At 38.7% G+C, this 27,673-nt stretch overlaps 1 protein-coding gene across 2 annotated transcripts in view; it reads right to left on the bottom strand.

The window, feature by feature from the left end:
• Nucleotides 1–27,673, bottom strand: part of CHRM3 (cholinergic receptor muscarinic 3) — a 453,240-nt gene that overhangs the window by 224,605 nt on the left and 200,962 nt on the right. Inside the window, exon 3 of one of the 2 annotated variants that reach the window (XM_046651978.1) lies at nt 18,855–18,917. The gene's annotated coding sequence lies outside the window, so the exon portion shown is untranslated. The remainder of the gene's footprint in view (nt 1–18,854; nt 18,918–27,673) is intronic. The other variant, XM_046651979.1, reaches the window with a different exon arrangement.

Here is a 27,673-nt window from a genome sequence, read left to right as displayed (position 1 = left end):
AGACACACAGATCAATGAAATGGAACTGAAAGCCCAGAAATGAAACCACACATCTATGGACAGTTAATCTTCAACAAAGAAGCCAAGAACATACTGTGGAGAAAGGAAAATATCTTCAATAAATGGTGGGAAAACTGGACAGTCACATGCAAAAGAATGAAAGTAGACCATTATCTTACACCATACACAAAATTTAACTCACAATGGATTAAAGACTTTAATGTAAGACCTGAAACCATAAAATTCCTAGAAGAAAATATAGGCTGTATACTCTTTGACGTTGGTCTCAGCACCATCTTTTCGAATACCATGTCTACTCAGGTAAGAGAAATAAAAGAAAAAATAAACAAATGGGACTGCATCAGACTAAAGAGCTTCCTGCAAGGCAAAGGAAACTATGAACAAAACGAAAAGACAACCCATCAACTGGGAGAAAATATTTGCAAATCACATATCCAACAAGGGGTTAATTTCCAAAATATATAAAGAACTCCTACAACTCAACAACAACAACAAAACAACCCGATCAAAAAATAGGCAGAGGATACGAACAGACACTTTTCCAAAGAAGATATACAGATGGCCAAGAGGCACATGAAAAGATGTTCAACATCACTATCATTAGGGAAATGCAAATCAAAACTATAATTATATATCAACTTATACCTGTCAGAAAGGCTATTATTAACAAGACAAAAAATAACAAATGTTAGAGAGGATGTGGAGAAAAGGGAACCCTCATACACTGCTGGTGGGAATGGAAACTGGTGCAGCCACTATGGAAAACAGTATGGAGATATCTCAAAAAATTAAAAATAGAAATAACATACAATCCAGCTATCCCACTACTGGGTATTTATCCAAAGAACTTGAAATCAACATTTCAAAGAGACTTATGCACCCTGTGTTCAATAACCAAGATATGGAAACAACCCAAGTGCCCATCAACTGATGATTGGATAAAGAAGATGTGGTATATATATACAATGGAATAATATTCAGCTATAAAACAAGACAAAATCGTCCCATTTGCAACAATATGGATGGACCTTGAAGGTATTATGTTAAGTGAATTAAGCCAGACGGAGAAAGACAAACACTGCATGATTTCACTCATATGTGGAAGATAAACATATGGATAAAGAGAAGAGATTAGTGATTACCAGAGGGGAAGGGGGTTGCGAGGTTGGTGAAGGGGGTAAAGGGGCACATATATATGGTGAAATAAAAATTAGACTATTGGTGGTGAGCACAATGCAGTCTACATAGAAACTGATAAATAATAATGTACACCTGATATTACACAACCTTATAAACCATTATGATCTCAATAAAACAACTGAAAAATAAATAAATAAAAGAGAATTTGAAATAGAAGATATGGGAACTCACACCTTGAAAAGGAGGGAAAACAACCATGGGAATGAAGGAGTCAGACTGGACAAGTGTTTTCACAAAGTGAATATGGAATAAACGTATTTACTGAAAATCATAATTGGTAAAATTATTTTGAAGAAGCTATGAGGAGGTACAGATACTTTTTACAACTTGGCAACTTTTAGGTGCCAAAATATTTGTTAATTTACAAATCCATTAATCAACCAGTCAATTATAATTAGCCAGCCCTGGTGGTGTAGTGCTTAAGATCCAGCACTCTCACCACCATAGCCCATGTTCCTTTCCCAGTCAGGGAACCCACCACTGTCTGTCGGTTGTCATACTGTGGCTGCTGTGTGTTGCTGTGATGCTGAAAGCTATGCCACCGGTATTTCAAATACCAGCAGGGTCACTCATGGTGCACAGGTTTCAGTGCAGCTTCCAGACTAAGACAGACTAGAGAAGAAGGATCTGGCCACTCACTTCTGAAAAATTGGACATGAAAACTCTATGAATAGCAGTGAAACATTGTTTGATATAGGGCCAAACAGTGCAAAAAGACCAGGCAGTGTTCCGCTCTGCCATACACAGAGCTGCTAGGAGCCGGAATCAATTCCATGGCACTAACAACAACAATTATTATTATTTATTGGGTCCTAATATACTAGGCATTCTGAGCAAACCTGTAATAAAATTAGAAAGTCTGGACTTACAGAAAGAACTTAGAGAACAGCATAAACAAAAGCTAAATTATAGAGTACAGCTTAAAAATGTTATCTCAAATTAGGTATGGCAGCCCCTGGCACTCAGGCTGCAGCTCTTGGCTTTTGTCCTTTTGCAGCCATCACGAATCAATTGTGACATTCCTTCTGGTTGAGCCCAAAGAAGCCTTGGGATGCCTTTCAACACAAGACCCCTTATTCATACTAGTTAGTATGAGAAATCAAAACTATTTGTAAATCTAGTACAAATAATATTAGAATTGTACAGGGAGTCACACAGAGGAAGCCCAAGGTAAAGCTATAGATTTATTTTTTAATAATAAGTTCATCTCATTGTTTGAAATCCAAAGAGTTAATCACTCACTCAGAATAAAAGAACAGACCTCAATGATGGCTCTCAACTCTATCAGATATTCAACCCCTAATTTAGGAACTTCTCCTTATTCGAGAGAACACTAAATAGAGATACTAAGAAATGCAAATTAAAATTAACAAAGGGGAACAGACTAGACCACAATAATAACCCCAGTAAAGTATAGTCCATTGTTCCCAGTTTTTCAGGAATTATGTAATAACATAGTTTTCAGGGTAGAAAAGATAAATTTTGTAATTTCTTTCCAAGAAATGTAGAAGGAAGTATATAAATATATTAGTTATATAAAGGACAAATGAAACCCACAAAGGAACCGAGGACAGTGGAGACAGATGATATTTTTAACATGATTTTGCTATATTTTAAAAGGCACCTTACCGATGTGAATTTCTCTCATCCAATGGCTTACCTGTCCATACTTCAAATCACAGAATCAAACTGGAGTTAAAATGGTTTTATTGTGAGATTTGGTAACCAAAATATATTTCTGACTGATGGAAAAAAATATCAGAGTACAAAAAGACAATTAAGAAAGAAAAGAGATTCTCAAATTCCAGTTCTTGTATCAATCTTGATGAATAGTTCACATAAGTCGCTGACCTTTCTGTGTTGAAAATCCGGGTACATAACTGCTGAACCCACTTTGTTAGCCAGTCACCTGACTCCTTAATTCCAGGCTCTGCAGGTGAGAAAATTTAGCAGGATGGTGCCTCTCAATTTACCTGGAATAGTCAAAATTGAGTGCAATAGTACAGTCACGTGCCACATAATGATGTTTCGGTCAGTGACCGATCACATATACCACGGTGGTCCCATAAGAACGGTACCATATAGCCTAAGTGTGTAATGGATTATATCCTCTAGGTTTAGATAGAGTGTGCAAGTACACTCTATGACGGTTGCACAAGAATGAAATTGCCTAACAACACATTTCTCAGAACATATTCCTGCTGTTCAGGGATGCGTGACTGTATTAAAGAATATTGCTTCTGTTTTCCTCAATATCCTTGCGTAAAGCTGGATAATGTTACAATGGCAAGAAGAGAGAGAGAACCTTGGGACATTTTAGGTATTCCAGCTCCTCTTCATGTTTCACTGTACAATGGTTGTCTACAAACTTTATTCAATGTAATATCATTAAATAGAATTTTAATGGATTTGAAATGGTACATACATACATGAATATACTATGCATAAATGTTCCTACAAATACACCTGTTGGGTTTTCTTGTGAGAAGCCCTTTTTTATACTTAGACTAAGTCCTTTGTACTAGTATAGTGGTAGAATATCCTTTCGTTTTCCTAAAAATGTTGACAGTGCTGCTGGCCCAGTGGTGTAGTGATAAAGTTCACGCACTCTACTTCAGCGGCCTGGGGTTCAGGGGTTCGGATCCCGGCTGCAGATCTACACAGCACTCATTGGACCATGCTGTGGCAGTGTCCCACATACAAAATAGAGGAAGACTGGCAGAGATGTTAGTTCAGCGACAATCTTCCTCCAGCAAAAAAGGGGAAAGATTGGGAACAGATGTTAGCTCAGGGCCAATCTTCCTCACCAAAAAAATGTTGACAGCAAAGATTAGTTGCTTTTTTAAAATGACTCCCATTTTCAAAACCAAAACTTCATACTTCTCTATCAGCCTCCTAAACTATTTTGAAATCCTAAAATTTGAGAACCACTGCTATAGAAGGAAATAACTCTTTGATGTGCACAGCCATCAAAACATTTCAAGGGATATGTCTTTTAGAAACAAAACATAGAAGTCATGAAAACGAAATATGATTACTGTGGTTAGAAAAAAATTTATTCAATAATAGTTTATTTTTAACTCATGTAAGTGATATTTGTTCTTTACGGAGAGTTTGAAAAGAAGAAAAAATAAAAGCATTTTTAAAATCACTTATAACCCAACACCAATATTTTTACATGTCAGTTCTTTTTCATTGTCCTAATATTTATTTTTACAAAAATGAATGGCATTAAGTCAATTGTTTAATTTCATAAGACTTAGGAAGCCCTTAGAAAGACTGCCCATAACAAGAAGACGTTTCAAGATTACACTAATATCATGCCTGATTGTGCAGGTTAATAAACTAGTTTTAGAGATAAGAAGTCAGGTGGGCACCAAGCTCTGAGAGTGAGATGAAGGTGGCTAAGCCTCAGTTTAAAGAATTACACCAAGAGAGAAAGCTGGCCGAGAGCCATGTGTATGAGGACATCTGAAGTATGTTTAATTTTGGACTCTATGAAAATATCTTGAAACCAAGGAGCTCAAAAAGCCTTTGTTAGAAAGGCAGGAACAAATGAAAGTTTGACTATCCCCCATTCAACAGATGGAAAAAACCAGGCTCAGCCAACAGTCCAGGAGGTCAAAAAAGGGACTAAAGTTTCTGATGCAGGCCTGAGCTCTATTGTTAAAGCTTGCAAGTTTTTGTAAGAAACAAGAAACAGTTTGACTTGACTTCGCTTGGCCTTTTGGCCTGCAAAAATACTAAGGCAGGCTGACATTTCGGCTACAAATTTTACAGCTGTGTAATCACTGGGGTCTGGGAGACCTTCCTATACTTGGTTCAGCTCTTGAATGCCTTTTGAGACCAAGACAATGGAACTTATAATTAGCAAACTACCATAAGTCTCAGAGTATGACACATGAATAGAATTCTTCCTTTTTTTCTTTCCCTGCACAGGGACATAAAAATAGAACAAGTAACTAGTATATTTGCACTTCTATTCACACTTACTTTAAAAAATATATTGAAAGATGGAACTTAGTAAGAGCAACGCCCAGTATGAGGTGAATGATTTTTATTTTCCTCTAATATTGAGTCTTCTTGTTGACGTGAAAGCGTCAACCCGAACTTGTTAGAAAGGCATTTGTTCCAAATTGTCCTTTCCTTTCTATCCCCAGTGTTACAAATCCAGTCCCGGGCCTTATCACTTTTCCTGGGCCACTAAAATATCTCCTCTGATACAGTGTCCCTACTTATTCACGATTTAAACCAACTCACATATGGATGCCAGATAAGTGTTGTGAAACACATCCCTGATCGCGTCAGTTCTCAACTCAAAAACAACATACGACTAGCCATCACAGAGAAATCAGGAATTGAACAGTTAAGGTCCTTCAAAATCTGATCCACACCTACCTGTACAACCCATTCCTCCTCTCCAGCCCTGTGCAATCTAGAGCTTCCAAAGCAGACTTTTTACCCTTCCTTCATGTGCTTCAAGCTTTTCTGGCTCTGTTATTTCCTGTGCTGTTCCCTCCGAGAATACTGGAACTCACTCTCAAGATTCTATCCACCCTCCCAAGGCCAACCGTAACAATCTTCTCTCTTAGAAGCCCTGCTGACACCCAGCCAGATCACTCCTTCCTCTGATCCTCCTCAGAAAATTTCCTCTATGCCTACTCATTTAATTTTGTCTTGCATTTTAAGCATATGTGTCTCATTTTCCACTGCTGCATAAGGTAAAGAGCAAAATGCTTAAGGATCCCTTATAAGTCTACATCATTTCTCAAAATCAGACTTTCTGGGATCTACCTACAGAGGTCTCTGTCTCTGAAGAGGGAACAGACTTCCCCTCATCCCCACCTGCACCTAGAGTCTACCTTCTCTCTTTCTATCAAAGGCAGAATGGCCATATCATATCACGCATTTACATCATGCATTACTGTAAATGATGTAATCCAGCATCTTAGGTTATTTAGCCTCTCATCTTAAGATGATTCTTTCTAATTATGAAGTCTGTTATGCTAACTTTTGCAAAATAGCTCTTTACAATGAACAAAATGCTGTCTTATGGACCACTTCCCTGGACTTTCACAACTCTGTGAGATAGGCTGATGTGACCAGCCCACACTACTAAAGAGGAAAAGGAGATTCCAAGAGGTTAAGTGATGTAAGTAGTAATGTAAGAAGAAAAAACTTTTAGTGGCAGAAGGAAACTCAGAAAGATTATCAGATCTGTTTGCAAGTTCATGCTGAGGAGAGGATTGGGGAGGTAGAAAGGCCACAGTGAGAACTCTTCTTCCTCACTATTTCCTTTTTCCCCTGCTCAGCAGAAGGGAAATAATAAAAATAGCTAAGATTGACTGAACGCTTACAAAATGGCAGGCACTACCTTTAGCACTTTACATGTAACTCTCTCGCTTACCTCACATAATAGTAGTTATGAGGTGCCTGTCACTACAGAGTACACATGATGAAACAAGATCAGAAAATTGGCTTGCCCAAGGCGGAATGGGGATTTGAATTCAGATCAATTTGTGTTAAAGCCCACATTTCTAATCTCTAGGCCAACTCTTCTCACATTTTATGATTTAGTGTGAATCACCTGGAGAACTTGTTACCTGTAGATTCTGATTCAATAGGGTTGATATGGGGTCTGAGATTCTGCATTTGCAGCAAGTTCCCAGGGGATGCGGATGCTGATGGTCCATGGACCACACTTTAAGTACCACTTTCTTTATACTCCACTCAGAAAGTGCTAGAGTTAGTCACTTGGGCCACTGATTTTCCAATTCTGAGGACTAGCCTGGGTCCTGGAAAGAAGGAAGGAGAGAGGATGTCATTCTGTCTTAGCCAAGCCTCCTATTTGGGCTTCTCTGACTACCCTTCCACTGTTCCCTGTGCCACACTCCATCACCTCCAGCTTAAATCTTACCTTCCTGGTTCTCTCATAAAAATATTTTCATTTTGAACACATGTAACATTATTTCAGGTAATACTTAATAGTATCATTTTGTACCATAACCTCCTTTTTCTGTCTAGAACACAATCCTATCTACACTTACATTATATGCATTTCACATGCCCTGCTTTGGTTCTTTGACTTGACACATTGACTCATGTAAAACTCCCTAATTTATTTAGCTTTCCACATTTTGTATATTTGTTTGTAAATAAACTTGTAGAACGTGTTGGCTATTTTTTTCTAAGATGCAGATCTCCAATTTGTTATACACATTGTAAACATGGGCTTTAGTCATTCATTTCTCGGTCCATCATTTCCAGTAGCTACAATGTACCAGGCACTGTGCTAGGTTTGCCCTGATGATCATTATATTCCTTTTAGAAATCAAAACACTTAAAATATGTATTTCTAACTCACTATTTTTATATTATATGTACGATTCTACAAAACAGTATTTTAATTATATAAATTTAGCTTACTTAGTTTTAACTGTTTTGTGTACTAGTTCAGGTGTGGTAATTAATGTCACTTTCCAATATAAAATCTCATTACCTGAAGTTAGCCTCTGCAGATATTTGTTCTAAAATGTGCCCAGGCACACATAAAATCTCCTTTCACCTTTAGTGAAGTGAAAATGAATCAATTTTTATTAAACTTATCAGCTTCAAAGGAAAGGCTGGTCCTTGGCCACATCATCAGGCTTAGATGGCTTCCATTCTGTTAAAAATTAAGTTTTGAAAACTTTGCTTTCAAATCACAAATCACTGTCTCTCTCCCAATCTTCTTTAGAAAGATACCAATCTCTGGATGCCCGGTTAAGCCATCCCTGACACTCACTCATATGTCTTTTTCCCTTTTACACTCACTTGCTGCATGCTGGGAACTTTACATGCAATTTCTTTTTTATTCTCACAACAATCATATATGGCAGATAGATTATCGTCCCCATTTTACAGATGGAAACAAAGTCTTAGAGAGGTGAATAACAACCACTAATACTCACTGGGCATGAAATATACATAGTAGGCTCAACTCTACAAACTTTACAGTCTTCTCATTTATTGCTTATCCCACCCACGAGTAGGGTCATCCTTAACCTCCATGTTACACAAGAAGAGCCGAAGTGGGAAGGGCTGAGTGCTCGAACCAAGTTGACATAATCAGTTGGTGGTGGGGCCGGGGTCGCAGCATAGGAGTCCAGTCCAGAGCCTGGGCTCTCACCCACCACCAGCTAACCTGACGGGGGTCACACAACTGAAGGAAGATGGCAGAACCCGGACCCAGAAGTCTGTCTGAAAACAAAGCCCCTGAGGTCAGTCACTGTGCACATGGCTTGCTTTCTTCAGAGCCATCCTTCTAAATCCAAAGGACAAGTTTAAATTTGTATGTTATTTGAACTCAAGGGAGCATAGGGCCCTGCTACCAAGTCCCTCAGAGTTGGGGAAAAAAAGAAGAAAAGTAATAATAATTTGAGAACTTCCTTTTCTGACCATCATCAAATATCATATATCCACCCACTGGCATCTGTGCCCACGAACTCTACCTTCCCTTCCTGCACCTACCCAACGCCAACCCAGCCCATTGTTCCTTCTCACCCATTCAAGGCTTGCACTCCTGAAATGTCCCTCCCTCTCGTCCAGTTTATCCTTCCTTCCTTGATTATTTCCCATTATTTCATAAACAGGCTTTAATATTTCCTGGCTTAAAAAGCCCTCCCTTGATCCAAGGTCCTGCTTCTTCTAACTGGACCACAACCACTACCATAAAGTTTCTGCTTCCTTTTAAGATCAAACTTGCCTATGAGGTTGTCTATAGCACTTACCTCCACTTCCTCACCCCCAATTCTGTTTTTAACCCCATTTCATATCTCTAACATTTTTCTGACTACCAATATTTCTATAATAAACATTATACTACTCTTGCAATTAAAATATATAAAAATGTGTGTATACTACACTATTATACACAGCACCACACACACACACACATGCCCCATCACAAAAAATACTGTGACTCATGAAAACTGTGTGTGTACATCAATGTTATATTTCAAATTCTTAAATATCATTTATGTATCAATTTATGTATCAATCTTTTCCTTTCCTTAGTCTTGAGACTGAAAACCTCTTTTCTTGTCAATCTTCTTCCAGAAGATTTTATACAGATACAAATTTATCACCAGGTCATCGTGGGCTCTCCTCTCTCGCAGCCATCCCTGTGTTAGTCCCTTACACTGTGCCCCATGGAATCTCTAATCCATTGTGAACAGTCTACCAACTGGCTTCCATTTTTTCCCTCACATCTTTGTTTTGGCTTTTCCTTGATATTGTCATGTTCCCTTTTGCTTTCTACTCTTCAAATTTCCCCTTTTTCAAGCTATCTCAGACTTAAATGGAGGAGGAAAGAGGGCTGGCTCACCTCTAATCAGGGCCATTTCTAGACGTACAGTTGTGCACCCTATTGCTTAGTCTCCTTTGCTGTCCACACCCTATGGTTATACTTCATCTCAAAATCACTTCCAGCTACAGATAAATAGTGCATCCTCTACCATCAAGCAGCTGATAGTAAAGAGACATAGATAAAGATGCATAGACAGGGGCATTGTAGAATGAACAGCCTCTAAGATAAGGGCTCTCAAGGAGCACATGGAGGAAAACAGGTTTAGAAAACTTGGCAGAAAAGGGCAAGAAGAGATTCCCACATAGACTTCGATGATCAGTGGAAGTTATCACGGCTAAGTCATGCTCTTGTAACAGGAAGAGGCACCGCTGAGCTTGGGGGAGGGTGGGGAGAAGCATGGTGTCTTAGAGGATCTTTTTTTAAGGGTAGAGAGACAGATGGAAATTAGGAAATGATAAAGACTGAAGTTTGAGAATTAAGCAAAAATCAAACCACATGCTCAGAAGACTAGTTCTGTTTTTTTCTTTTTAAGTCAATGGAGAGTCTATTTCAAAGAATGAAATAGTTAATATTTATTGAGGGCTTACAATGTGCCACTTATTATCTTTACAACACTCCCGTGAGGCAAGCCTATTATTTTTTCCATTTTATAGATAAGAAAACTGAGAAATACAATTTAAGTAATGCTAAGGTCACACAACTAGGAAGTGGCCGAATTCGAATTACGATTAGATTTGCAATTCGGAAAGATAAAGGGATGTATCTGGTTTCTGGGTTGCACCTGTATGATACACATGAGGCTGGGACAGAGATATAGAGAAGTGAGAGGGGCAAGAGGAGCAGGGGAGTTCAGTTTTGCCATTCTGATTTGCGGGCGTTTGGTGAACATCCATCTAGAGTTGTCCAGTTGGATATATAAACGTGGACTAGGAAAGATGTCTAGGCTGGAGGCAGAGATTTGTGTCATTGGGCTAAACATCAAGTTAAGCCTGGAAATTAAGTGGATTAAGAAGAAAAAAATTCTGAAGAGAACTTCGGGGGGCAGAGAAGGGGATTTGCCCTTTAACAGTAGACAGAAGAAGAAAAGAGAAAGGAAGGAAGGGAGGGAGGGAGGGACAAGGAGGGAAGGAAAAAAGGAGGGGGAAAGAAAAACTGACAATGAGGGGGAAGCGGTATGAAGAGATTCAAGGAGAGGGAGCTTCCTTGGAGTTAAGGAAAGAGAGTTTCAAAAAGATCAGTGGTAACAAAATTTGCAGAGAAGTCAAGAAAGTTAAGGATCAAAAATTCTTGGGGTTTATCAACTAGGAGGTCTTTGCTCATTGTGGCAACTTCAGTTCTGGTGAAGTGGTGGAATCAGACGCCGAACTGTAGTGGGCTGAGGGGTGCTGGGAAGATGAGGAAATTGAAGTAAGGAATAGGGTCATGGAGGGGCAGGAAGAGATGGAGGGAGAGACAGAAATCAAAAGAGAACCTAGGCAGGGGTGTTTGTTTTTTCTTTATGATTTGAAGCCGTTTTACACTTATATATGAAAGGCAAATCCTTAAAAGAACTAGAAAGTGTGAAGACACAGGAGAGAGCAAATATACAAGACTGATGGAGAAAGGAATAAGACCCAGATTCCTCCATGCTGTCTTTGAATTTATTCTTTCTCTCACTCCTGCTGGCAGTGTCCTCTTTAGGCTTGAATCTCCTCTTTCCCACTAAAAGTTAGCTGTATATTTTCCCATCTTTAATCTATTTTCACATAGTGTTGCCCAGTTAATTTTCCTCATGTTTTCCCCCTGTTTATACTCTTTCAGTGGTATTCTGTTATTTTAAAGATAAAATCCAAGCTCCTTTAGAAGTCAAAGTCCTTCTCATTCTGTTCTTACCCACCTTTCCCATCCTTAGGGCCCATGCCCAACATCCACAACCCAGAATCCTGATGCTGTCACTTGCATTCTCCCGGACAACTATGATCCCTTGAAATGCTCTCTGTTTTCTTTCTGCCGACATAAATTCTGCCCTTTCTCAAGTCTCACAATATGTCACCCCCTTCTTACAGAGGAGTATCTCTATGCCCCTGAAGCCATATAAAAATGTTACCTTTTATTCTACCTTGGCATGTTGTTAACACATCATAAACATTTTTCCAAAGGTTACATCTGTTTATCACTGTGGAAAGCATCAAGGATATAAACATGTTAAAGATACAGCCCATGATAACAACGGGGTCGCGATCTGTGTGGTATTTAAACCACTTGGTTCCATTACTTATATCTGGTTTTATATTTAACTTATAACTTTAAAAAAATACGTGTTTAGCTTATCATCAAAACTGAACTGCAAGCTCTTCAAGGATAGAAACTGTGTATTAAAGCATTAGTACAGATCATCTAAACTTTCTATCTCAGGAACATACAGCAGGAATTGAATAACTATTTTGCTGAAAGGGAAATTGGATAGAGTTTGCGGTCCCGGAATAATAAGAAACTGTGTAAATTGAATTTTCTTTTTTTCCTATGATATGCTGAAATGTAAATATACCACTTCCACAGCTTTTGCCTTTTATCGCATTATGCGAGTATTTTTACAAGGCATTCTTATATGTGCTTTGAATTTATTTTTTCTTATACTTGCACTCACGCTGCTGTTATTTGGTGTGAAGACTGTGCCCCTCATTTTCACATTCATTTCTACGACATTTTCATTGTAAACCTAACAGCTCTTCCATTTCTCTTGGAATGTAATTTTATTTCTACATTCTGGAACTGTGTCTAACACCTTCTTTTAGTTAAAAAGTATCATCTACTAACTCTAAACTTAAAATTTTATGAAATTAATCACCTCAGTTATTTCACCTGATTAATTTTCTATAGCTGCTCTTTTGTTGTAATTTTTCATAGTCATTTCATAAGATTTCTTTCATTTTTAATTTCCATATTCTGATACTATTTGTGGTTTGTTTTATATGCAATATGATAATTTATTCAACTTATTTTGATTTTGTTTTTTGCATTTTATTTCCTTTGTGTAGATATAGTGTAACACAGATATCTGTCTCCCAAATGTGCCTTTTACTTAAAAATACTGTCTATGATTTTCTATTTTACTTTGTTCCTGATTTGGATTTTCTTTTCCTTTTACTTCAAATGTTCCTCTGAGAATTTAAGCGTTATTTTTATTTTTTATTTTTTTTAAGGATTGGCACCTGGGCTAACAACTGTTGCCAATCTTTTTCTTCTGCTTTATCTCCCGAACCCCCCTCTCCCCCCCCCCCCCCCCCGTAGACAGTTGTATATCTTAGTTGCAGGTCCTTCTAGTTGTGGGATGTGGGGCACCGCCTCAACATGGCCTGACGAGCGGTGCCATGTCCGCGCCCAGGATCCGAACCCTGGGCCGCCACAGTGGAGCGCGTGAACTTAACCACTCGGCCACGGAGCTGGCCCCCCTAAGCATTATTTTTAATGCATTGTTTTAATTTTGGGTCATTCCTGAAAACTTTAATTTTGCTTTTTAATCTATTCTCATATAACGTATTACAATCTTGCTGGAGAACTATTTGATTTACTGCTTCTACCTAATGTGCCCTTTTGAACCTAACCTTAGGCATTCCCACATGCTGGGCTGCAGCGCCCTGGTGCATAAGATACATGCCATGCCTTCAGACACCTGTGTAGCTAGCAGGGCTGGGCAGGGGCGCCAGTCCTCAGAGGCTGGTGTGGCTGAGCCCAGTCTGGTGCTAAGCCCCAGGTCTCACAGGCTGCAAGCATGATGGGGACGCCTGGCACCTGCTGCTCCTCCACAATGCTCTGTGCACAGCCAAGGTGGGGTCTGCCACCTGGACATCAAGTTCAGTGCCCAGCCAGAGTGAGCTGCTGCCCCTCGTGGACAAGGGGCTGTGAACTGTTGGAGGAACTGGAGGTATAGTTGCCAAGGGGTGCAGTGTACAACTGGAGGAGTAAGGGGTGCAAAGGATTCAGGCTGTTGGTTCCTGGGAGAGAGGACAGCTCTCCTTGGCAGGCCCACATCTCTGTCTTCACCTAAGGCAGATACTTTTGTCTAGTACCGCCCTGAGACCCAGGCAGTGAGCTCCCTGCCTTGGCCCTGTGCATCACTCCAAGATAATGCCCATGGGCAGTAGGGTTCCTTCTAGACCAGGCTTCATATACACAGGCTCCCAGAATCCCTTGCCCAAAGGCCCATATCCACTCATTTCTAGAGTATACAGTGGTCTCTTCACCAGACACATCGTCCAGTGCACCTGGAACCCAAAGGGTCACCATGGGACAGCCTTGACACAGAGAGAAGGGCGTGTGTGACTTTCAGGCTGAGTGGCCACAAGTGCGCTCCAAGCGTGAGGCCCCTGGAGGATCAGGAAACAGCCAAGGGTGGGAAGGCGGTGTGGGCCCAGGGACTCCAACTGTACTTTTGCTCCTGGTTCCACAGACAGGGTCAAGCCCACTTTTGTGCATTTATACCTGATCTGCCCTTTTAGTGAGGTCCAAGCTATGTGCAGGGTGATGGCTAAAAGAGAATATATGCTTTCCACTATTTTTAAAAATACTTGGTACTAAAAAGTTAGGTTGGAATCCAAAATCATTTGCCTTATCCTAAGAAATTTCAACATTATATCTGTCAGTGAAAGAAAATAATAGCTGTAAGATTCTTTAAATATGATTTCAATTGCAGAAACTTCTGAATGGCTATAAAATAGGATTTAAATTTTCTATCATCTACTTGTTCTCACAAAGCATCACACAGTTAGCAACTGTCAAGACTTTGGAGAGACCATTGACCAAGAATTACAGGTCCCTATTTCTAACATAAAACCTGATAAAAAGAAGTTATGTGTAAATTTACACTACTTATTAAAATACTTGAAAATATTTTATTTAGAAATTCTATATAAATTCAATGCTTAGTATTCTTCCCAATACTTTTTATTTTCTCTTCTTTTAATACTAAGGATATATATTGAATTTTTTCACAAAATTCTATATAGATGCCCCCAAAATCCTATCTAATTTGCCCATGTACCATATAAAGTGGGACAAGATGAGAAGCACGTATCCAGCTCAACAGAGCTGATTAAGAAAAGCTAAGGTACCCTGACGGGCAGCTGGGGAAGGATATTCCCACATTCCATGCAGTATGTCTTTGTATCACAAACGTCTATTATGTTTGACTTTTATTAGAAGTACATCCTTTAATAAAGTGGATTTCCTTCCTTTGTACAATTTTAAAACCAGATTTTTCCCCTCAACAGATCAGCTTCAAATTTTTTTTAACATTTTCCTAACATGTAATTATCATCTTCCAAAGACCCAGAAGTGCTGTCAATGTGACTGAAATCAGAATGTAAATATTTTATACACAGCTGTCAAATCTCAATTGGCAGAAAACAAAAAGCCCCCGAATTGCTGTAATCTAACCACAAGGCTACATCATTTAATTGACAGATAAGACATTTTTCTAGTTTCCATTTTCCCATCAGCTTTATAATACATTATTAGCACGGTGTGCCATTCTGGAGAGTCACTGTGACAATTTACTTGAAGATGGAATAAACTCTGAAACGCTCTAAGGGAGATGCCGAGCACAGTAACTGAATTCTGTTTCATGGAAAGTTTTTCACACTCACTGTATTTGGAATATCTGTTACAAACACGGACTAAATATTGGCATCATGGGAATATTATCATGCCCTTTCTTTTTTTTTTAAAAAAAAGGCCAAATTTTGTTCTTAGCGGTTCAATAATTTATTATTTCATCCTTTTGGGCCTTGATTCAACAAACATTTCTGATTGTCTCTGTGCCAGACTTAGCTAATAAATCTAGGTAAGATTCCAAGAACTGTGCTCTGTCACCCATCATCATAGATCAGAAATGCTGCTAGTAAAAACACCTGACATGGTCCCTCCCAAGGCCTTCCTGCTATTTTCACTGTTGTTTGTCTCTCTTCTCAGATTTGTTTTTCATCTTTCCCTCCAAGAAATAGACACATCTAAGCAATAGACATGTCAGGGACATCTATAAACATTGCTTAATTTCTGTTGGATATTTGACCTATGGCATGTTCTGCCTCTACATTCATTCAGCAAATATTTACTAAGCTTCTTGCATGGAACAGGCATCATGGTTTTGGCAGTGAAGAAGACAGACAAGGCCTTGCCCTCATGGAGTTTAGATCATTCTACAGCGAGAGATAAAGAAGAAACTGTAAACAAATATGGGAACTCTTCATGTCTTACTAAATTCCTTAAGCTATATAAGTATTTTCTCCAGATGGGGACATTTTAATATACCTTAAAAAAATAAAACTTGCAGTTTTTCAAAGGAATTAAATTTGGGTGCCTGATATAGGGCTCACTTTGAGAGAATGGTTAGGGAAGGCCAAGGCAGCCGAAACTTGATTTGGAAGGGCCAGGCACAGAGCACCGCAAGCCAGGGCTCTGGGGGGAAAAGAACACAAAGAAACATTCAAGGAACAGAAAAAAAGACAGGGACACTGGAGTGGAGGAAGCGAGGGAGAAGGGGAATAAGTAGAAACCAGATTGTGTTGGATGTGTAAATCATGGTAGTGCATTCGGGTTTTACTCTAAATGTGGAGGAGGGAGTTGAAAGGTTTTGAGGTCTCAAACAGGAGAGTAACAAGCTCTGGTCCAGGTTCCCCTGTCACTGGTGTACACAGAATGAATTCTGGAATGGCAAGAATGGAAGCCAGGAGACCAGCAGGAAGCTTATGCAGTTGTCCAGGCAGGACAGAATGATGATTTGGAGTAGGGTTGTAAAGGAAGAGACAGAAAGAGATTAAGAGATTCAGGATGTGTCTGAAAAAAAGGAAAGGAAGAGAAAAATAACTGATAAATCTTAGGTTCAGTGGCCAAAAAGAAAGTTTGGCTTTAGTAGATACAGCATTTCTCTGCTTAGCAAAAGAGATCCAAGAAGGTAAGCTATTATTTTCTACTAAGAAACTACCAGAATTTCTTACACCCTCAATTTACAAATAAAGATCAAAGGTCTAGGGAGGTGAAATGGCTTTCTTAAACCTCAAAAGAGCTGGCTGTCACCTGCATTTCCGTCTTATATTTTCCAGCCCAGAGACTTTCCCATTATCCCACACCTCTTCCCCTGTCACAGCTTAGTACCACATTCAATACCTTGCACGACTTTCTTTGCAAAGGAATTTCTACATATAATTTATCTTTTACCTGAATTTTTTTTTTCTGAACCTAGAAAGTAGGAGTGAAGGAATGAAGATTGTTAGAAGGAGAATATTTAACATCAGGACTGTAGATTAGAAGCTGAGTTTTGGTGGCCATACTTAGACCATTATCTCTAAACTTTTATTTCAAAAGAACAAAAAACAATAAAAGAAATGTGGAATTAATATTTCCTTCACTTGCTTTCATAAGCAATTCCAATTTATCCTGATTCCCCAAACCAGAGTTTTCCCTTTCCTTTTTTTATTTTTAAATATGGAATAGCTTCAGTTTACTTAGCTTTATAAACAGATAATCTAATGGAAATTCTGTGTTACTGCAGAACATTCAAGGGGTTGGTGAACTGTTGATGTCACTGACTAGTTATCAATATAATCAGCAACCACACAGGCTCCCAGCATGATATTCTCAGGACAGCACTGAGCCAGCAGATTACAGAGAAGGGCAACTGACAGGTCCAAGATCAAACCTCAACTCTGGCGCTTATTATCATAGGACAAAGTTCTTAACATCTCAAAGCATCAGTTTCCTTATCTGTAAAATGGGGATAATAATACTTACTTGAAGGCACTTCATGAAGAGTAAATTAGGTATAGGTGCGTATCTAGTACAATGCCCAGCTATGAATGCTAGTGAACTGGCTGTATCTGCAAGTTTGTTTTAACTTTCTGCTCCAATATCCCTGGCTGTAGCTTTTGTCCTTGTGGTTACAAGATGAGGGCTGTGCTTTACATTAACCATGTTTTTTATTTTCTGTTTTTTGTGATGCTTTGATATCTTAAAAGCTTACTGGCCAGGGAGAGACTGCCCCTCCCAGGGCTAGCCAATTCTTAGAGATAACAAAGGGTCTGGCCTAGAGCACATCTTTCATGTGTAACCCAAACAATCCTGAGTCTGTAGTCCCAACCACCCTCTTTCCCAACTCTCACACACCAAGCCAATTTTTGCCCTGCCCCAAATCAACCCAGTGCCAGGCACCAGGCAACCAGAGACCACTCCTATAGCCCAGAGCCCACTGACATTATTCTCACTGGCCAGTCCTAAGCTGTTTACCCTGCCTTGCCTTGCTTCTCCTGTGGAAACTCCCAATAAAGACTCTGACCTAGGCTTTCTCCTCATTCCTGTCTTCTGCCTCCTGACCAAACCTGGTGCTTCCCCACGTGGTCCTGGGTGGCTTGGAGTGCCCCCTTCTCTCAGGAAACGTAAGTAATAAATTCTTCTTTCAATGGCATGGACCTCTCTGTGTGGTCATTCAGTTACTTCCATAAACTAAAATCCTGCAGCTTTCCAGGTAGGAAGATGGGGTAATAACAAAGGAAAACATTCCACAAATTTTCTCTTGAAGTCTACTCTTTTGGTTCAGGAAGGGAAGCCCTCCCAGGCCCAACACCTAGAGCTCATTAGCCAGAATCGAGTCATGTGGCCTCAGTAAAGGAGTCTGGGAAGGCAGAGATTTTTAAACTGGATACTTTACTGTCCTTCAAAACATGAGAAGTTTTCTTTTTTAGGAAGAAAGGAGGGGAGAATAGGTATTGGGTAGGCTATTAGCACTGTTTGCTGAATAGAAAAAGTATTACTAATGATAACATTCAAAAAGGATTGAGCTTTTCCACGTGTTGCTCTTTCTTTGTATTCACAATCAGATTTTGTACAGCATTCTGAATAAGGCAATATAAATCAAAGGATGATATTTAAGCTTCTATGAATTAGACAAAGTATAAGGTCTTATATACACTAAAAATTCAAACATTTTGCACTTTTTAAAAAAACCATATTGCTACAGTTAAGATACAAATTACAAATGAATATTTGAAACAAAAATCAACTTATTTCATATTTCAACAAATATTCCTTCATTGTAATTCTGAATCTGATGAGCAAATAAGCAAAAAAGTATCTTTATTAAGACAAAAAAATAGAGCATGACTATATTTATGTTATGATGCACACAGTAGCAATTATAAACTGTATTGAAAAACACAAACTTAGAAATTCCTATTCCTCATTAATCTGTTCTTACAGATCAAGGTATAAACTCTTTTTTTTAAAGCAAAGACTTTAACTCAAAAAAAGATCCTACCTTAGCGTACCTTAGCAGAAGTTCCAAATGTCATTTATTTGGCCTCTAATCAGAACACAGGTGCTAGAAGAGAATAAAAAAATGGTGTTAACATATAGCCAAGAAAGTCAATAAGTTACACAAAATGACTTGAGGAAATGTAAGAACATCACAGAATTTTCTGCATAGATCATGGTGCCTAACCACCTCACGTAACCGAAGAGGACACAGATGGTCCGAGAGTTAAGGTACCTGTCATTGGCAAAAGAAACACATCTATTGACTTCTGATGAAAGGAATTTTGGAAAGTTCCACTCCACATACCTGCCAAAGCTCCAGTCACAATGAAGCGATATAAAGTAAGAAGAAAGGAAACCAAAACAAAAGGATTTGCTCATTCCTTAATGTTACATGTTAGTGATGGTGCCTTCCTTTTTTAGCGAGTGAGTTAGTATTGTGTACTTTCAAGGAGAAGTCAAGGGAATGATCCCTTAGAAGTTCCAGTGTGCTATCTTCTCCCAGACACTATTGGACGAATACACATAGCATTATCTTATGATTAGTCCAGTTCCCATACAAGGATAGAACCCAATCTTAAAGAAAATGCCCTAACACCATTTTAGAAACTGACATTCACATTTTTAAAGCATACAGAGCCCGACAGTTAGGCCAGAGCCTTAGGAAAGCACCTCCTTTAGAAGGCTAATCTGGAGAAAGAAAAAGAGGCACCAGGTTCCATGAAAGGAGAACGAGGGAAGTGTGTTCTTGTGAAGGACGTCGTTGAGGACAGAGGGTCAGGAAGAAACAGTAAGTGCTACGGAAGAACTTGAGGATGAGACCTGATAAGATATTATTCGATTTTTAAAAGGAGGACCTTGCAGTTTTTAGAGTGATGAAGGTGAAGTCAGATGACAAGAGGACAAAAAGAGGCTGTGAGGCGAGAAGTAGAGGGACTCCAGGGGCACGTGTGGAGGGATTTCCTCAGCAAGGATGAGAGGACCTTAGTGCAGCCTCCAAGAGTATGATCTGCAACAAGATAAGTGCAGAGATGGAGAGAAACATTTAATTAACAATTAAAAAATAGATTTGTATTTTGCTCTTTTTTTTTTTTTAAGCATTAATCTGCAAAGGATTGAGAAAAAAGAAAAGAAAGAAAAGTCACTGGTCCTTCATCAGTTTGAGAAGCACTATCCGAGAGAACATCAGCCACTCTTCATCTCAATATCCCTTACTCCTTTCTTTAGGGGCTCTCCCGCTATTCCTTACAGTGCTAGAACTATCAATCAAGGGACCTTCTCCTACTTATAGCAAAAGGAGGACATCTGACCCATGCGAGGCCTCTTAGACTGCTCCTCTTCCAGGAGCCCAGGTCTGAAGAGTGTGTCCTAAAGAAGGAAATGGCTGGAGCTGATCATTTCATGAGATCCATTCACGTTATGCATGGGGAAACTGACGCTGGGGGTGTAAGTGAGCAGATGTCACTTGAATCCAGACTGTCTGACTCTTTCCACTAGTTGTCTTGCCTCTTTTAGACACCGGCATCTCCTCAGGAAATAATACCTATACAATTGGAACTTGAAGAGAAAATTCAACAGTGTTAACACTCACATTCCTTCTAGAGGAAGTGATGGGTAAGTCATCAAACAGTATATCAGTGGGAGGATACAGGCATTTCTGTCCCTCGTCTCTAACAGATAGATGTTTTCTGCCATATGAGGCTTGCCAGCCAGTGAGCCTAGAATTCATCTTTCACCATAGATTCCTATAGAACCTAAGAGCCACAGGGGGAGTACTTAGTGAATTCCACCGAGGCAGCTGTCACTTCTCTTATCATAACCTACTAAGTGTCTTGCACATTGTGGTTGCTCAGTAAGTATTTGTTACATGAATTTTATCATTAAAATGAACAAGTATCCAGATCATATTTGCCTAACTTACAATTAGGAGGTCCAACACACCTACATATTGAGATTCAGGTCATTTTAAGTAAGTAAATGCATATCACTCAATAATATAAAATTGTTGTACCATTAATGAATAAAGTAGAAATACACACTGTTCAGACATTAAAGTGTCTGCTAAGAAAAATATCTTGTTCACTAAATGAATTGGAGAATAATAACTGAGATATAACACTCTGAAGTTTCTCGAAGTTTCTCTAATTTTCTCTAGTATTAGATGCAGCAAAGCATTCATTTTGAAAACCAGCAAGGGAACTGGCTTTCATCCTAGCTTCAAATTCATTCCATTGCAAATTAATTGCACACGACATTCATTTAGGGCTGAGCTTCAGATCTCTAAGTATAGATGACAGGTTCCTCCAGATCCCAGTAAACATGGTTTGAAAGGTTACATACTCAAAATACGATTGGCGATTCCAGAGACTGTTGTCATGATTATGCAGTTAGCCAGATAAAGAGGAAAACAATGCCAGAGACAGAATAATAATTATGGAAGGCCAGATGACAGGTTTCTTTCAATAGGCTAGCAAAATATTACTTTGATTTAGGATGCATATAGCTAAGCGTAGACTCTTTCGTTAATGTCTTTACAGCAGTAATTTCTCTCTGTCAGATAGTTGGGTGTTTATGGAATACTGATTCTGAGAAGAGTATTCCATGAGGGAGCAGTTTTGGACTCTTAGTATGATAATCTGAACAGTCCTATTTCCTTAAAACTTTACCTAAAAATTATATTTTCCTTCTTTCTAATTATTTGAACATGCATATTGCTCTTTTCTTAGGAAGAAGCAAAGCATTGGAGCAGATGTTTTGCAATCTAAGTGGGTGATAAACGAGTCTGTAGCCATCTGATTTGGACAGCGTTATACCTGCTCTCAGTCTTGAAATAAATAAGCTTAATTAACTAATTTAACTTTTTGTCTTCAGCTGAAATTAGATCCCAGACTCTTAGTGAGGACCTAGAATATTCCCCTTTTTAAATTTCACAATATATCTTTAGTTTTTTAACCTGCCTTATTGAAGGCTAAAATAACAAGTGCTTTGACAAACTTGAGCCTGACAGTCTGTTTTAGGGGAATAGGATAAATATAGTTCCAAAAATGTATATATTATGCTGTCTGGTTTGCATTAATTTCTTATTCAAAAACAGCATTCACTAAATATCTGTGCTCATTCAGATTCGTGTTGTACTCTGATCTGTTCCCATCAGAGCCCGTCTTCTCACTTTTAGCCATTCCATCTAGACAGGGAGAGACAGAACCAATTAAAACACAAAACAGCTCTTAGGAATGAAATCATTCATTCCTTTGTTATTATTCCCAATTTGGAGATAAGGCTCAGAGATGAAATAACTGTCTCAAAGTTCCCTGGTAAGTAATTGATAAAGTTGATATACAAACTTGGATCCTTTTCATTTCAAATCCCACATAATAGTAGTAGTAACCACAACAGCAACAACAAATATTAACCTAATGCTCACCTCATCCTAGGCACTATTCCAAGCCCTTTACATACACCTGATCATTTAATCATCACAGCCTATCTATTGCTACCCACATTTTATAGATGAGGAAACAAATGTCTGCTGTCTCTGTAGGCGAACCACAGCTCTACAGGGATTATTGAGACAAAACTTGGTGCTGCTTCATCTTTTTCCATTTATGATTCTCCTTCTCTGTCCATTCCTTCTTAGTTTACTTCATCCAAGTGACAGAACTGACACAACTCCCAGTTTGACCCACTTTGGGGGTTTGCTGTCAAGGAGTGTTGCCACCACCCCTGAGTGCAGTGTCTGAGGAGACATTGCAAACCCAGAATAATGTCCAGTGAGACAGGATGGTTGATGGAGAACACAACCTCTGAAGTCTTCCAGGGTTCTGTACTTATCATCAGGATGGTAACAGACTCAGTGGTTCATCTAAGCTGACAAGACCTCAGCCAGTGGCTGGGAACATGGGCAAGGTTCAGTATTCTGATGTGAGTGGACTAGAAATGATGAAGCAGATCACTCGGTCCTTCACCTTCAGAGGAGGTGTGCTGGGGTGGAGGCTGGGTCTACTTTAATCGAGAATTAGGAGAGCAAACCAGGATTCGGGGAAGATGAACTACAAACACTGACTCACCAAGGCCCATCCCAGATCTCTTGGAAGTTACACAATTCCCAGAAGCCACCAAGTGGAGGAGATGAACCTCCGTATTTGCTACACAGAGACGGGCAGGGCTGAGGCTTGCGGGCTGACAGTTTTCCATTCTTACAGCTCCTCAAACCTGAGGCCTGCAAAAGTGGATGCTGAGGTTTTTATGAAATCTCATTACACCAAGAGTTCTAGAAATTCGAGACAATTATGCGAAAAGAAAGGCATTTCTTTCTATTTCAATTTTGGCAGAGAGCAGTAATGGGAGAAGACCCCTGTCCATGGGAAAGGACAACTTGTCTATTCAGTTTCAGCAGACGTAATCTCATACTGTTCAGATAAAAGTTGGAGGCTAAATTCAACTAAATGTACAAAACAGCATGAAGAGTATTATCCAAACTTTGTAATTTCACATTTCGCTCTATGTACACAGAAAAGTGACTGAAAGGAACTTCACCAATAATGTCAATACTCCTCGGTTGGCTCTTTCTGTAATTAGATGTGATTTTAGTGTTCTTACATATTTTAATTTTTTTATGTTAGGAAAAAAAATATTTAACAGCAACTAACCAGTATTTCTACAGTGCCAGTTAAATAACAGAAACTGATGATTGCTAGCATCCAACTGAGGTTTAACCAGTTCTTTCAACATTAAGCTATTTTAAAAACAAAAGAAAAGTTTTAAAGACAGTTTTAAATATCACTTTTTAAAAATATATATGTATATATTTCACACAATATGTTAACCATAAAGACATTTTAACAGTTTAATGAAATAATGCATGACCTTATAAAATCAGACTCTATAGATTATGCCTGCTGGCTGGAGTAGGCAGCTAAATGTCATTTCAATTTATTGCTCTTACTAAAAGACATAATGAAAACTTAGAAAGGAGAATCTTAGCATAAAAGAAAATATACACAACCTTAGTATCCTGTAGTAGCCTGCGTTTATTTTTCTCCCTGTCATGGACTGAATTGTGTCCCCTTTAGATTCAGATGTTGAAGCCATAACCCGCAATGTGACAATATTTGGAGATGGGGCCTTTAAGGAAGTAATTAGGGTTAAGTGAGGTCATAAGGTTGGGGTCCTGATCCAATAGTACTCGTGTCCTTAACAGAACAAGAGGAGACACTCAAGCTCTCTCTCTTTCTCTCTGTCTCTCTTTGCTCACACACAGGGAAACGGCCATGTGAAGACACAGTGAGAAGGCCCTGTCTGCAGGCTGAGGAGAGAGGCCTCCCCAGAAACCAGCCCTGCTGGCCCCTGGATCTTGGACCACCAGCCTCCAGAACTGTGAGAGAAGAAATTTCTGTTGGTTAAGTCTCCCAGTCTTTGGGATTTTGCTGTAGAAGCTGAAGCAGACCAATACATTCCTATTTTGATATTCAGTTCTGCAGTGAACAAAAACCTGTGCAGATGATCTCTAGCTTTACCTGAAGTTTTGCCTTTTATTTTTCTTTAAAATCATAAAGTCATAGAATGTTGAAGCTGAAGGGAATTAAAGAATCACTCAGCCCAAGTCCTATCACTTCTAAATTTTCTCCTTTGATTATAAGTGGTGGATTTAAAATGAAACTTGAATTTTAAGTAGAATACGTATGATGATAAAATATTCCAATTTGCTAACATCTTTCAGTACAAGGATAAGAAAAACACATCTCGAAACTTTACCTCACTTCATAACATAGTTAATTTGAAGGAAATTCATAGGAATGGCTATTATGTGGGGCCTATATCTGAATTAAAGTTGAAAAAGTTGTTTATGGCATGTGATTCATCATGATATTTCTACACCTGGTGAGGTAGGGTGGTCGAAAAGTACTTAATCTGTATTACTGGTAGAAATGAGGTGGGAAGGAAGAGGAGCTATGGGTTTACACACTTTCACTTTTCCTTTTATACAGAAAAACAATTATTTTCTACCTTTTTATTCCCACTGGATATAGAGCTATTTATGAGTTGATATATGCATTTGTGGGTAAACCTAGGAGACTAACTTATTTATGATTCTAAGGAGCCCATGGAAACAGAGTGGAAAGAATACTCAGGTGGGCAGGAGGCTGTTTTGTTCACCCTGGTTCTGCCATTGACTTTTTGCTCTTGGGCTTTAATCTCTGTCAGCCTGAATTCTAGACAACCTAACAATCTGAAGCAGAATTTGAAAAATGACCGCTTATATTTAATAATACATAGTAAAATGCCTGTCTTTTTATCTATTTTAGTTACAAAGTAATAAAGCTCATTTAATATTCAAACAATACCTAGTTACATAAAGGAAAAAAAATTAATGATTTTTCCTTCCTCCATTCTTACTCCTAAATTCAATCTTCTTGAATGTTGTTTGATGTTTATTGTTCCACATATTTTCTCTTATCGTTCAACATGCCCATTTCCTTTGCTATCACACTACCTTTCAGATTACTATGTGTATGCTCTTCTCACTAAACAATATGGTACATTTTTCTCATCAATCCATAGGGATCTAACTCATGCTTTGCAAGAGTTTGCAAAACCACCTCAGTATGGATGTGCCCTAACATATTCAACCCTTTTACTGTCTACGGGATCAGGATTGTTTCCTTTTTTCTACTGTAAACAATTTAGCAAAAATAATCCTTGTGCAAATGTATATTCATTTTTGTAGTTATATATTCCTAAAACTATCACTTAGAGGACATAGGGTCTTCACATTTTATATTTTAGTAGATAATGCCAGTCACTTATCAAAAAGGTTGTAGCAATTTTGTTTCTTACTTTCCTCACCATAATTGGGTATTATCTCTGTCTGTCTATCTATCTCTTGATGGATTGAGAAATCTGTCTGATTTTTGGCCAGAAAATCTGTATTCTCAGCAGTATCTTTTCTTTATCTGTTGGGCCTCAGAGATAGTCTTGAACCAAGGACAGACTGGAAACAACCTTTGGCCAATGTTCCAAGGTGGCATAAGAGGGAGATAATCCTTGGAAAAAGATATTTTAGAAAAAACAACAGTAACTACTATTCAGAGAAAGGATTTTTAAAGGCTTGTGCTGTACTGAGAGAAAATGAGCCAGTGTTCCATTCAGTAAATTGCTCTACACGGAAAAACACATTCTGATTTAAAAGTCACTGTTAATATGTTCCCCATAAAACCATAATTTAAAAAATGTCTAACTCTCCGAATGGTTTCCTGTATTCTTTAAAAGTTCAAAAACAACCTGTAACAGAGGAAAAGGTCCAGCCTCAAAGTTCCTTAATTTCATAAACAATGTTATATCTTTAAAATGCTACTCTTCAGCCAGAGATAGCCCAGTTCAGATGCTTGGAAGTGTTAATCACCATTTTCTTCAGGTAACCTTTCAGCAGCCTCAACTCAGGTGGCTTATAATTACAGTCCTTAAATCTCAGTCTCTCTCTCTCTCTCTGAAATTGTCGTAATATGAATGTGAAAACCAGGAAGCAGTATTTCTTACGTGCAGTCAACTCAGTGTTATAGGGTCTAATCAAATAATACTGCTTTTACAGGGGTTCAAGGATCCAATTATAACGGAAAAAATACATACCTGGAGTTTAGACTCTTATAAAGGATATTCTTTTGGGTGCTTCCATCAGGAATCAGAGAAATGCCTTAAAGGACCACTAGTGAATTTGCAGTGCAAGATCTCTCGGGATTGGAAGAGCCAATCTCATCAACTACACTTTGGAATAGATTAGAAGGTGAAGAATTAGTAATGATCTTGGCTCAGTTTAAAACACCTTAGGCAGATATATTCTTAAAAATAGATAATAATAGTGAAGGTAGAGTTTGTTCTATTCCTAGGATTTGCTTGTTTGGAGAATAATTGTTTTCTTTCTTTTTACCTTTTTCACTCTTCATATCAGTACTCACAGGAAATTTCCATGTTGGGTCTTCAGCAACAGCTGAGTCTGGACTTTGGGCAGTAATCTGATTCGGTGCCTTGGTTTTTCATCCACAGCCTGAAGTTAAAACCACCAACTTACCTCAGAGGAATGATACAATAACTACACATCATGAGACAGGGAAAGGAAATACAACATCTAAATGATAATGTGACTGTTTTTGAATGATTAGAATGTGTGTGACTTTTTTTTTCTATCTAACATTCTTGTTTTCCAAGGCATTTTTCCTGTTCTTTTTAATGGGCATATATTACATTCTGATGAAAAAGTAACTTGAAAACAAATTCCCTATAATATGAAGCCTGAGCTCCTCTCCAAGGCAGAAGGGATCCTCCACGCCTGACAGACACCCTGCTGGCTCTCCAAGCTTCTCTCCTCACACTCCCCCTACAGGCTACTAGCTTCTTCTGTGGCTACCATGCTCTCTGTAATTAAGTCACCTCGGCTTATCTATTCATGTGTCTATCTCTTTCACAGGCTTGTTGGTAAGGACCATGTGCCCCAAACATGCCCATAAGTCCATGTTGTTGCCCAGGTAGACACACAGCTAAGACCTGAGCAAATAATGAAGTCATGCCTGGTAAATTCCAAATGGCAGGCACTTCTGAGAGTGTGCTGCAGTAAGCCAGACTCCTTAGGACTATAGTTGATGAAACAAACAAATAAACAACAAAAAAACAAAGAAAATTAACAACTGCAGGCAGAGACTGAGAAGATTAATAAATGCTTCTATAAGATACAAGATAAGCAGGATACTTAGGGACATTGTCATGAAACAATAATAGTGTGGGGACATAAAAGGGACTGTCACAAGCTATTCAATCCAGACACAAAAGGAA

The sequence above is a fragment of the Equus quagga genome, chromosome 2, assembly GCF_021613505.1.
Source record: "Equus quagga isolate Etosha38 chromosome 2, UCLA_HA_Equagga_1.0, whole genome shotgun sequence".
NCBI classification, from domain to species: Eukaryota; Metazoa; Chordata; class Mammalia; order Perissodactyla; family Equidae; genus Equus; species Equus quagga.
This window is presented reverse-complemented; position numbering and strand designations above follow the sequence as displayed.